We start from the raw sequence: 6,177 nt of genomic DNA on the forward strand, positions 1-6,177 counted from the left end.
AGCAGATTGAGGAAAGGGCGAGCAGAGGTTGGATCTCTCTTGTGTTTGCAGAGAATTTGTGTGGATAGATAAAGTGTTCCCTAGGAAGAAAGAATAATAGAAGGCAAGTCGCGGCCAAATGCCGAGATCACCATGTGCTCGACTGCTGTTTTGATGAAGCTAGCGCAGTCATGAGAAGATGACGAGGGAGAACTTGAAAGTTCAAAACATACATGGAGAAATGCAGCAATCTGTGGCAGTGGCAGACACACGCGCCAGCCTTCACTCAACCCGGAAGTAAAGATAAAAAAGCTAGCTAGCTATATTAGCTATAGTTATCTTATAAATATAATAAATAATAAAAATATAATAAATAGTTATATAACCCAGATATACAGCTAGTTATATAACTAATAGATAGCTAGCCAGATAGCTAGCTAGCCGGCCAGTTAGCTAAAAGGTAGCAAATAGAAGCTAATAGATAGCCAACAGATACCCAGCGTGACAACTAGCTGTATAACTAAAATAAGTTGATGATTATTTACCAATTTAAAAATCTGAGGTTTCTGAATGTTTAATTTTGATTGAACACAAAGATGATCAATATGCTTGCAAAGAGGACCACAAATTGGACAATAGTAATTGTTGAGAAGATGAAATTACAGATTTGCACAAATTGGGGGAAAAACAAAAAGTATGCTCAAAAAACAGTATTTAAAAAAATGATTCAGCATTGCAACTCAATTTTTGTAAACTGCAATTTAAAAAAAAGAACAGAAACTGACGTCAAGATAAATGAAATAAACGCGAAATAAAAAAAACGTGCACATGGCACGTCAAAATGACAGATCCAAAATAATATTATAATCATATAAATATACACAACCAGCTAGATAGCTAGATAGCTAGCTAGCGAGATACTAGTGATGGTAATTCCGGCTCTTTTGAGCGAGCCGGTTCTTTTGGCTCGGCTCACTAAACTTATGGCTCCAAAATGGCTCCTCAGTTTGTTTGTTTGTTTGTTTGCTTAAATTAATTAACTACCAAAAATCATGTAAAAGTATGTCAAAAACGAATTACTCATGTAAAAAATACACAATATCATGTTTTTAATGTATATGGCTTGATTTATATGTGCACAGAGAGCATCCACTAACTTTCACTTTCCCTGTGGTTATTATGGTCTGATGATCATCTGACACTAATTTACTTTTTATATGAATAATGCTACCATACCAACTAGTAAAAAAAATATAATAATTGAATAATAATAATAGCATAATCTGATAACATTTGTCCACCTGTCTACCCTAACGTCCCCCCCTCCCCCTTCTCCTCACTGCTGCGTGTGTCTGTAATTCTCCCCTCCCTCCTCTACCACGGATATCGACCAATCAGGTGCGGGTTTAACCGAAGACTGGGGGGCGGGGAACAGGAGACAAAAAAAGTCAGCTCCCATTTCCGGCTCCTTGTTAGGAACCGGCTCTCTTCAGAGATTCGGCTCTAAGAACCGGCTCGTTCTCAAATGACCCATCGCAACTAAATATGGAAAACTATAATTGAAAAATACAACAAAAACCAATCTGTATCTACCCTGGTCAAGGATGACGCTTTGTACTGATGTCACAACGTTTATTGTGAAACACTTGTACACCGTGAAAACTATAAAGGACATTAAAACAACAACATTACAATAAGTTCGACAATAAGTTCGACAAAACATTCAGTCAATAAGGAAGTTAATAACGAACCGTGTGCACCTTATGAACCGAAGTAGACAAACGTTGACGTAGACTTGAGACTGTCATTCTCTATCTAGCAGTTACTCTGCTTGCGTGTCTCTGTCGAGACTGTCGTTCCGTCTGTCGCGCCGTACTCGCTTTTATCGAAAACACAAGACACGGAAGCGGAAGTGACAATGACAAACATTATAAATAAAGTATCAAAGATTTCTAGAAAAACACAAATATAAAGTTTCGCATATAAACAGAACAACAAGTATAAATAAATTATATTTTTGTTGTCGTGGCAACCAATGACAAGATACCCGCGAGTTACACAATCACTGGAATAATTAAACTATCGCCGTAATACTGTATATACAGTACATTATAAAATCAAATTACTGAAAAACAAACATAGAAAAGCACCCATAAATAAGTAAAGAAATCCCGGGGATGTTTGGCAAAGTAGCACAAATAGGCAGAAGTGGGGGTGGGGGGGGGGGTAGATAAGAGTAAAGTTTCCACACGATTCCAAATCCAAAAACATCCCTCTGGCACGCCGCAGCCACACATTGTATCTTGTCTTGTGCAAATGAAAGCTAAATAATGCATGGCTAAAAGCCATGCCTAGGCGGACTGCCGAGTGCTGCTCGTAACAAGCTGGCTGGCTTTCTCTTCCGCGGGCTTCCATTTCAAAAGGCACAGGACAAACTTTCGAGTCGGCAAAACGGCTCACGTTGGTGAGAAACACGACTCGAGCTCCACGCTGTTTGCTTCTCGAATTTTGAATTGTTTTCAATTGCTCTGTGTCATTTTTAGCCTCATCGATTAAAATGTAAGGAAAATGTATTTGAAATATATACAAACTATATGCACATTAACGTTTTGTTCAAATATGATTCAGAGGAAAAATAAGGTTGTGTACATATATATATGTAATGTAAAAAAATTACAAAATAATAAAAATAAATAAACGACCGACTGTATTACTACTGGTTACCAATCATCTCTGTCAATCAATGTAATAATAATAATAATAATAATAATAATAATAATAATAACCGTTTCCACAGGCTGACAAATTCCTTATATGGAGCTTGGACGCCCTCTTCTGGCTCTTTATGGTGCAACACGAGTTTTTCAGACCAAACAAGCATTGACGTGATGGAAGGACTGCTACAATGTGCCCTTTTTTTTTTCGGTCAGGGGCGTTCCTTCAGTGACGTCACGTACGGACTCGTCACCAACTCAAAAACAAGACTTCCTGAATATTCAGAGCGAGTCTTAAAACGTAAAATATCGCAATATGTGGTGGAATCTTTATAAAATACGCTCAGTAGAAGTCATTTGAAGCCATTTTACAAATTATGGACACAACTTGTCTGGAGACGTCGGTTGCCCTTTAAATGTGTGTGCGTTACTTCCGGGTTGAGTGCACGCTGATGCGTCTGGCTGCCGCTGCTCACCCACAGAAAAACATTTTTGTTCTTATCCTGTGGCTGTCAAGGGTCCTTGAGGGTTTTGAAAGGAGCTTATAAATTGAATGTTATATTATTATTATTATTATTATTATTATTATTAATTGTATTTTATTTATTGCATTGTATTTGTGATTATGTTATTTATTATAGTACCTATGCTTGTCTGTGACTGTAAAGTGTCCTTGAAAGCTTTGAAAGGCGCTTAAAATGTAATGTATTATTATTATTAGTAGTAGTAGTAGTAGTAATAGTGTAATAATAATAATAATAATAATAATAATAATAATAATAATAATAATAATAATAATAATAATAATAATAATAATAATAATAATAATAATAATAATAAATGTCATTTATAAGCGCCTTTCAAAACTCTCAAGGGATGGCGCAGTACATAACTACACCGCATGGGGGCAGCAGATTACATATTGACAACTCCAAACTCAGCACATTCATTTCACGGAATGAATGCATGAATGGTGTTTTGGGGAAAAAGTGACCCTAGAATTGTCAATTCAAATTAAAATGACGTCTTTTTTAGAGTTTTGAAAACTACACCTAAAACGGTTCAAACTAAAATGTATGGCGTCACGTATATTTTCAGGTCGAGTCACCGCAGACATTTTTGTGGTTAAATTCAAGATAAATAGCTACACTAAAGCTCAGTCTGCTAAAGAAAGCTATATCAAATTGCTTATCACAAATTGTGACGTGACACAAATACTAAATTAAAGTCAAAACTGGCAGTTTTTTTGTGGGTCAACTAATGATAAACAGTTGACAGAAAATTCTATCTTGGAAGTGAAACTGGGAGGTTTTTTTCGACACGTGAACATTTTATAAAATGCCGGAAATGGCCACAAACAATGCTATCGTGGCAATTTCAAAACAAAATGGCAGACTTCCTCTGAGTTTTAGGCTTTGGGGTTGTGAGCCTTTTTGAGAGTCTCTTTATGTTTACCATATATCATGTTGCAAAGTGAAACACATTGTGGGCTCTCAATTGTTCCACAAATTCGGCAGTATTTAATGGAAATGACCACATTGAATGGATTGCGATTTCGAACCAAAATGGCTGACTCCCTGTTCCTTTTAATAAAGGACAACCGACGCCTCCTGACAAGTTGTGTCCATAATTTGTAAAATCACTTCAAATGACTTCTACTGAGCGTATTTTACAAAGATTCCACTGCATATAGCTATATTTTAATTATATTAAATATATTTTAAGACTACAATTAGATACTAATATTAGACACAAATTCCCAGCAGACAAATCAGCCCATTTCCAACGGAGCTTGGGCGCCATCTTGTGCATTTTCTGGGACGCTACATTGGAGTCCAGGCGCCTCAAAATGACCCGGAAGAACTTCTTTAATCGATTGCAAACATTTATGCTTTCCTCTTCAGAACTATTTGAATCATATTCATAACTGGATGAGTTACAAGAAATCATCTTCTCTGAATCTAAACCCATTGTTTTGATTCTAGAGCAAAGCAAGATGTCCCGGTGTGACGTCACGAACAAGGGGGCGGGGCCTTCTTTAACTGGCCATTTCCGCCTTCAATTTGAAGTAGTTTTTGGACACTTTAAGTCATTTTTATTGGTGTTTTTCATTTGACATTAAAATAACTATTAGCCTGCGTGTTTTGGGTATTTTAGATGCTATAAAACGTTTTTCTGGTGCCAGTTAGGAAACAAAAAAATGGTGTCGGTTGTCCTTGAAATATTGACATTTTTTGTACGTCTCTTCATGAAAGAGATGTTAACCAAATTTCATCACAGTATGAAGGTCCGTCACGATTATTCTGATTTGTCTTACCTTTGTTTGAGGCATCGAGGCGATGCCGCATTCAGGGTTGCATCATCAACTAATTGCCACCCTGGAGGTTAAGCTAGAAAGCATCTTCATCATCATCATCATCACCTTTGACTTGACGATCGTTATCATCATCACCCACATGTGCTGCAATCACCTGCAATCCTTGCCACGCTGGCACCGGTTGCTAAGCAACCAGAAAGGAGTCAAAATGGAAGTGTCATTGACATTTTATTCGCATTAATAATTCATGATACAGTACATCGACAGACATATGAGTAACAGTGAAGCTAATGTCACATAGGATTTGTGTTAGCAACAAGCTAATTGTGCATCAGTCACGGCAATTGGGTTTAATGTAGTACGTGTATGCTGCAAATTGATTGCAGCGTCCCCGGGGATGTCATTTCATCATGCGCCATTTTGTTTTTATATAAAGGGTACTAAAGGCACTTAGAAATAAAATGTATTATTATTATTATTATTAATTTTGGTGAACGTTTTTGGGTGGTAGCATTTTGGCTAGTCTGTGTGTGTAAGATTTTCGACATATTAACGGAGGATGACACCTTTAATGTCGCAAATGGCTAGCTATCTATTAGCTATTTATTAGCTAGCTAGCTTTCTATCTTTTGACTTATTCCGGCTTGAGTGAACGCTGGCGCGTGTGGCTGCCGCTACTCACCCACAGAAAAACTTATCCTGTGACTGTAAAGCGTTGGCGTCTCTTGAGCTACGGGTGACGAGTTGCCAATGCGGAAGGATGGGGGATGTCGGCTTAACTTCATGTTCATGGTTACATCTTCATTCTCAAGTGTACATAGCTAGTTAGCTAACTGTCTAGCTGGCTATCTATTAGCTGCTAACGCTGCTCACCTGCAGAAAAACTGTTCCTGACTGTAAAGTGACCTTGAGAGTTTTGAAAGGTGCTATTATTATTTTTTTATTATTATTATTATTATTATTATTAATTGAGCAGATGTAGGCAAACCATCAGCTACGCATCTTCAGTTGACATCTTGAAAATCTATTAGCTGGCTATCTTGTTATCAAGCTGGCTAGCTAGATATTTAGCTAGCTACTGTATTTATTAGCTATATAGCTGCTGGGTATTAGTTATTTATTCGCTAGGTATTAGCTATCTATTCGCTAGGTATTAGCTATGTAGTC

This window comes from Hippocampus bargibanti, linkage group LG05 (assembly GCF_051943395.1).
Source record: "Hippocampus bargibanti isolate YZ-2025 linkage group LG05, ASM5194339v1, whole genome shotgun sequence".
In the NCBI taxonomy this organism is placed as follows: domain Eukaryota; kingdom Metazoa; phylum Chordata; class Actinopteri; order Syngnathiformes; family Syngnathidae; genus Hippocampus; species Hippocampus bargibanti.